This window comes from Microtus oregoni, unplaced genomic scaffold, assembly GCF_018167655.1.
Source record: "Microtus oregoni isolate MIOR12 unplaced genomic scaffold, Mior012 000053F_ref0000044, whole genome shotgun sequence".
NCBI lineage: Eukaryota > Metazoa > Chordata > Mammalia > Rodentia > Cricetidae > Microtus > Microtus oregoni.
In genome coordinates this window covers 12,250,547-12,257,801 of record NW_024543829.1, presented here as the reverse complement: position 1 = coordinate 12,257,801, position 7,255 = coordinate 12,250,547, and the positions used below count along the sequence as shown (strand labels likewise).

General features: G+C 49.5%; 1 protein-coding gene across 2 annotated transcripts in view; it reads left to right on the top strand.

Moving 5' to 3' along the window:
- The first annotated feature begins 1,672 nt into the window (after positions 1-1,672).
- The window catches only part of Matn2 (matrilin 2), a 114,243-nt gene continuing 108,660 nt past the window's right edge, over positions 1,673-7,255 (top strand). For both annotated transcript variants that reach the window (XM_041637724.1, XM_041637723.1), the window contains exon 1: positions 1,673-1,950. The gene's annotated coding sequence lies outside the window, so the exon portion shown is untranslated. The remainder of the gene's footprint in view (positions 1,951-7,255) is intronic.

The following is a 7,255-nucleotide window of genomic DNA, read 5'->3' as shown; positions in this document are numbered from 1 at the left end:
TATTTATTTGCAGACCTGAAGAGCATCCCACCAAGCAGAACCACTCGCCTGACCCCTCTGCCTTGCCCTCAACCCTGCTCCACCCAAGATTTCCTATTCCGAAGAATTCCCACAGAACTCCCTGGAGGGCGGGGAACACCCGTTTTAACCGGCCCAAACCAGATAATGGGGATCATTATTAAGCCAGAGTCTCCTTAAAAATCCGAAGCATTTCCAGATTATAGTTTCCCTGGTAAATGACTGGATCCTACGGGTGTCTTGGACTAGAGATGCGTATTACAAATACGTTTCCATAATTTGTAGCTAGCTCAGCTTTTCCAACCCTTTGGGGGTTTTCACTGGCTCCAACTCAGGAAGAATTTTGTTCTGTGGGATCCAAGACCAAACATTTCCTGGAGATTTTGCTCTATTTTATGACCTCCACCTTCTTCCTCCCAAAGACCAAAGGAAAACATTTCTGATAGATGCAGGCTGCCAGCAGCAGCAGCAGCAGCAGCAGCCGCCGCCCGCCTGTGGGCCTAAGATTCAGGTGAGCCTCTGCTTATTTCTTGGCAGCAAGGCCTGAGTGTGCCGACCCTTTATTTTACGTTTTTGTTATTTTGTGTTTGACTGCCTCACTATGGCACCTCAGCAGGCCTGGAATCACCGTGTAGACTACACTGCCCTCATACGCACCGAGATCCACTTTATCTCCTGGGTGCCGGGGCTGAAGGTGTGCATGCACCCACCACAGCCCGTGGCTGAGATTTTAATTACCCACGCCTGGAGCTTTGGGGAGGAATAGGTCTTGTACAGGACACTTATTTGTGTTCCAAGGACCGCCTCTCATCGAATAGGAGTTGTAGGGGACTTACAAAACACAGGCAGCCAAAAGCATGGACACGTTGAATATATAGTTAGCTCTGATTTTCCCTGATGGTTTGGTAAAACCCGGATGGGGTGTATTGGTTTAGCAGCTGGACGATAGGATTCAGGGTTTTATTGGGAAATATCCCTGCCTACTGTATCCTGTCAGCCCAGATACGGTAGACTGGGGTAATCAGCTCACTTCCCTGCTACTGATCAGGCCTATTTTCTCTGTCCCTCCAAGGAAGGCCGCTGGCTCAGGTAAGGTTCCCCTCACCTAACAAAGTTACAGAAGTCTTGCCCATAATTTCTTTAAGTCTTGCCTGAACTAGACTCTGCCCCTTCAGGGGAGGAACCTTGGCATTCTAATCTCCTTTCCCACCCCAGGGACTGGTCCAAGGCCAGTGGATAGATACTGTTAATGTGAATTGGCACTGGAGGGGCCGCCCCAGACTGCCAAGACAGTTCCTGGCACTCGTCATCTTCAATCCTCACCACTTCTTTCTTCATCGTCGTGGTCGATGGATGCCTCTAGCCAAAAAAATAGTCTCCAGTTCAGGTTATAGTACTCCTGCTATGACTACTGTTACCAGGAATCCCACCCCCACCCCCGACCAACAAGCGCCTAAAGCCTCCAGTTGCTCCTGCCTCTGGAGACCCATCCATCCCACTCCGGCTGGGGACGCACAGGGAGAGTGGGATTGCCAGCAGGCAGGGAGCGCGACCACGGTCAGGGTTGGGGGCTGTCTGCAGGGTGGGGCAGCTCTGGCCGCCGCCTCTCCCCGCCTTCCCCATCCCCAAAGAGGACACCCCTCCTTCCGCCCTCCCGCCCGTCCGCTCCCCACCCTCGCGCGGTACCGCCTCCCCGCGCCGCCCTCGCCCAGAGTCTCTCCGGCAGCCAGCAAGCGCGGGGAGCGCTCTGGGATGGGACTTGCAGGCGGCGGCTCAGGACACGGCGTTGGCGCGGGTTTCTTCGTCGCGTCCCGGGAGCGGTGCTCCAGGAGCGCTGCGGTCGTCAGCGGGGCGAGGCGGCGAACGACCGAGACGGACCCACGCGGCTGCGCCCCTGCCTCGCTTTCCTGGTGCCGGCGGCGGTGGCTGCAGGTGAGCGCGGCGCGCTGCCCCGGGCGCGGACAGACTGAACCACTGACCAACAGACGCACGCACGTGGCGCAGTCGGGGAGCCGCTGTTCATTGGGGAGCGTGGGTGAGGGAGGTGGCACTGCTGGGTCCCCTTCAGCCGGGAGAAGTCCCGCCACGCCGGGCCAGGCGCAGGACGCACGGCGCAGCAGAGGTCTCCGAGTGCCCCGCGGGGGCGCTGTACCCCGCCGCAGGGACACACAGACCCTCACCACACCGACTAGGGAACTGGAGACTTGTTGAGCGGTTTTGTTGTGACAGTTCTAATTACCAGGTAGAAAATAACTCTGTTCCCCCTTGTAGACTGTTATCGCAAGGCCAGGGTCGTTTGGGTTTCCTTTGCGTTCTCTATAATTGCTCCGACTTCCTTGCATTGCAGGAGAGGGATAGGAAGAGGGCATTTTGTGGTAGTTGCTGGAAACCTGGAGAACAGTTTGGGGAGAGGACAGAAAAATATGGAGACAGCCCTTGGTAAGGGAGTAGGTGTCCTGGGAGATGTCCTGGGAGATGCTCAGCTCAGGGACATGCTTCCACTATCCTGAACAAACCCAATTACGAGTCAACAGTGAGAACTGTGGCACTCTCACAACGCATCCGCAGTGTGCACTTCCCATCAGCCTTTGAGGAACGGACAATGAGGCTGGAAAGCCCGAGTGAAGACCAGATGCTTGGGAACCAGTTCGGCCTCGTTCATACTCCAGCTGCCAAGCTTACAGGCTGGAGTGCTTGGAGATAACCATCAACAGTTGGCTTCAGTTTCCTCACCCATCGTGTGGGGATTCTAATGCCTACAGGATTAAATGAGATTCAACAGAAGTCCAGAGAGTAGTTCTACGGTTAGTGAGCTCTGCCGCCCACCTTTCTGGGAAAAGAATAACGTCCCGTGAACAGTGAATTCACGCCCAACCCACCCCCTTTCTAGGGAAATACCTCTTGAGGGATGCACTAAAAAAGCAGGTAGTCTATATTTGTTAATAGGGCTTTGTGCCAAAATCCATTCTAGCACCATTGCCCCTGCCTGCTTTCAAAGGGATAGTTTCACAAAGCCAATCAAGATACCAAGGTGGGTTTGCCCCCGGGAAGTTTTCCTCTACATCTCTGAAGGCTAATTAATGCCCGCAGGTTTTCATCTTCTGTTTTCCTTCTCTTCCTACTTTTATTCCAGTCTATAGGATTCAGCCTCAAGACCCTATACTACCAGCCAACTCTTTTCTATAAGCCAGGGTTCTGCAGGTCCTGGCTCTGGAGTCCAGACCCAGGCAGTCAGGAACCGTTAAGCCTGAGGTTCATTGCTGGAGGTACCATAGCATAATTGAAATCTGAGACACCCTTGACAATTGGCCAGCCCTCATCTCCTACCAGCTAAGACCATCCTTCTCTGACAGCACTTGAAATGTAGAGAGGTCAGGGGATTGGAAATTCAAGGTCATTTTAGTTATATAGTAAGTCCAAAGCTAACCTGAACTACATGAGACCCTTTCTCAAAAAAAAAAAAAAAAAAGAAGGAAAAAAGACAATTGAAATCATGCTTAAGATTTTAGAAAAAGCAAAGAGATAATGCTCTTTGAAAGACAGGGGAGGAATATAAACCACTGGAGAGTCTGGAAAAAAAATGCAGTTTGCCTAGGAGCATAGAGAGATGTGGGGGTGGGGAAGGAGAGAAGGCTTAGTAGTCTCCAGGAAAGCTGGCTGAGTGGGCAGTGGCTAAGGAGATGCTAGGACTCCATGCAGAGGTGAGAGCTGCCAGGGCAACCAGGGCCTCTCTAGGAGTCCCCTGGAATTTGCTTGCTGGTTCTATACCATGCGTAGCCTCCTGTCCTGGGAGTCCCAGTTCTCTGGGGGGAAGCTAAGCAGGACTCCCTTCCCTGTTTAATATGCACAAGACCGTGGGGAGGGCTGATACCCCAGAGAGTGGTGCTTGTAGTGTTGCTAGGAAACAGTGCTGGATGCTCTACCAAGAGTCTGGCCAGCCCTTGGAGCCCGTGAGGTCATCTCTGAATTCGGCAGGACAGTTAAGACAGTTCAGCAGTCACAGTCACCACACCCGGAAGGTGGCTTGGTGGCAGGACTGGGCTAAGCCCTCAGCCCCTGTCAGTGGTGAAATGACAGTGACCTGGACAGATGAGGGGTCTACAACTCAAAGCACTGTTCTTAATATCTGTCCCAGCTCCTCACGCCTGTAAAGACTTTAAAAGTGCTGCGGGCCCTGTGCCTCAGTTTCCTCATCTATAAACCAGGAGTAGGAATGCTGGGAAAACTGACCTAGCTTACACACAAGGAATGCTTCATGCAGTGGCTGGCTCTGAGCAAATGCTTGGTGCTTACCACCACCTTGGCTTTGGTTAGATCACTCCTCCAGCAGGTGAGAGACGGTCCTAGATAATGTCGTAGGTTCTGTAGATCAAATGTAGTTAATGTGAATCTGTCCAGGACTCTAGCTTGCAGAATGAGCTGGTTGAAAGTGACAGTTTCACGAAATAGCTGTGCATTAAAAGCAGTGACTAAGCAGGTTCTAAGAGCCCTGGTGGGGAAGCCACTGTTGGAATACTCATTGCCACTTAGGGTTGTTGTAAGAGCTCCCCATGGCCGCTGAAACAAGCCTCCACACGTGTAACGGCTTTCCACTAATTCATTGTCTGGCGGCCCCAGAGCTCAGAAGCTGAAATGGGTTCCCCAGGGGTTAAATGGAAGCATCAGCAGTGCACATTCTTTCTGTCAGCTCCAGGGAAAATGTGGCCCCTTGTGGTTTCTGACTTCTAGGACTTCCTGCCTCGTTGGCTCTGAGTCTCTCCTTCCATTTTCAAACGCAAGAAGAGCATCTTCCCATCTCTCTGTTCTGTCTCTCACTCAGTCTCTGCATCTCTGTCCTTCCCAGTTAGCCTGTCCCCCTGATACCTCTTTCCCTCTGCCCCTTCCTTCTAATTGCCCTTCTCCCATCACTGTCTCTCAGATTCTTGTGATGACATTGAGCCCATGAGGAAAATGAAGGCTCACTTCATCATCTCAAACATTGGGGCATCAATCCTAAAATCCTAAAATATCAGACAGGTTTTCTGTGAAGCAGGATTTTTGAAGGACTGTCCTACCTTGTGTTGGCAAAACTTGACAGTCACCTTTCTGGCCTTTGCAGTTTTGGTGTGGCTGCAGGTCAGATCTAGGGCTGTGACTATGGGGGATGGACAGGAAGACATAAGCATAGGAGACAAACTGCAGGCAGAGACCCAGACTCAGTGTGGGGAGATGTTACCATGTCTATCACAGTGTGGTGATGGGTTTTCCCAAAATGTGATTGCTTGCAAGAGAAGGAACTGACTTACATGTGAGTCCTCGAAGGGAGTTTTGTCAACTGTATTTTGAGCCAAGTATTGTTCAAGGAAGGCATGTTTGCCAAAATGACCCCAATTGTGGTTGTTTGGGGGTGCTTACAGAAATCAGTTGAGTTTAAAAGTGCCAGGAATTTCCACTTAAAATTCAGTAATTAGTCTTGAGTGTGCAACATCATTATGATAGGAGTTGAATAGTGCTTTATACTGTAAAAGTCATTTAGATAATGTGCGCGCTCGTGTGTGCATGGGAGCATGCGTGTGTGTGTATGTATGTGTGTGCGAGCCTGGAAGCATGCTTGTGTGTGTGTGTGTGTGTGTGTGTGTGCATGGGAGCATGCGTGTGTGTATATGTATGTGTGTGCGAGCCTGGAAGCATGCTTGTGTGTGTGTGTGTGTGTGTACATGGGAGCATGCGTGTGTGTATATGTATGTGTGTGCGAGCCTGGAAGCATGCTTGTGTGTGTGTGTGTGTGTGTGTGTGTACATGGGAGCATGCGTATGTATATATGTATGTGTGTGTGTGAGCCTGGAAGCATGCTCATGTGTGTGTGTGTGTGTGCATGGGAGCATGCGTGTGTGTATATGTATGTGTGTGCGAGCCTGGAAGCATGCTCATGTGTGTGTGTGTGCATGGGAGCATGCGTGTGTGTATATGTATGTGTGTGCGAGCCTGGAAGCATGCTCATGTGTGTGTGTACATGGGAGCATGCGTGTGTGTGTACATATGTGTGTGTGAGCCTGGAAGCATGCTCATGTGTGTGTGTGTGTGCATGGGAGCATGTGTGTGCGTATACATATGTTGTGTGAGCATGGAAGCATGCTCATGTGTGTGTGTGTGTGTGTGTGTGCATGGGAGCATGCTCGCATGTGTATGTGTATATTCATGGGCAACGTAGAAAAAGACATCAGATCCCCTAGATCTGAAATTATGGGAATTGCCAGAATAAGTTTGGGGAACTAAACTTCAGTTTTCTGGAAGAGCAGCGAGTGCTCTTAACTCCTGAGCTATCTCTTGGCCCCTTAAGGATGACTTTATAAGAGCGACAGGATGTGCAGCTAAGTTGTCTATAGTATGGACTCGGAACATACTGAAAATCTGACTGCCTTTATGGTTTATAAATTAGGACTGTTGGCCTGGGATAAGATTTCTAGTGACATATAATATATGGACTCAAAACTGGCTGTGTCCCAAACAGCCCAGAAGGGAAGCTGCTGAGAACCCCAGAAGGCATCTTTAGTGTTAATACGCCATCTGTGTTAGAGTAGCATTCAAAAACATCGTTTTACAAAACAGAGAACTTTGTTTCATAGAATATTTTCTGTCAGCTGGGCGGTGGTGGTGCACACCTTTAAACCCAGCACTCAGGAGGTAGAAGCAGGCAGATCTGAGTTTGAGGCCAACCTGGTCTACAGAGTGAGTTCCAAGCCAACCGGGACTACACTAAAAACAACAACAAAGAATAGTTTACATCAAAAAGCACTATTTTACAATTTAAAATGTTTTCAATATAGATCTATAACAGCTGACACATTATTATAAGAATTTTGATAGTTTATCTTTAGTCTTTAAAAAGGATGTGTCTGGGTTGTAAGACATTGCAAGTGAGCAAAGATGAGCAGACGGAGGGTGAACTGAGACTCACTGGGCCACACTACAGTTTCCAAGACAAGAGTCTTCTTCTTTTTTAAAAATTTTTCTGTCCATTTTTGGTTCGGTTTTCTTAGTTTGTTTTTGGTTTTTCTTTTAAATTTGGTTTTGATTTGGGGGGTTTTCTGGGGCAGAGGGCATAGTCGAGAAGACAGTGAGATAAGGAGGATCAGAATGCAGGATGTGAAATCCACAAAGGTAATCAATAAAAGAATCAATAAAAGTAAAAATAATTTTTAAAAGGAAAGATATTGCATATGAAGGGCTGAAGAGATGGCTCAGTGGTTAAGACAAC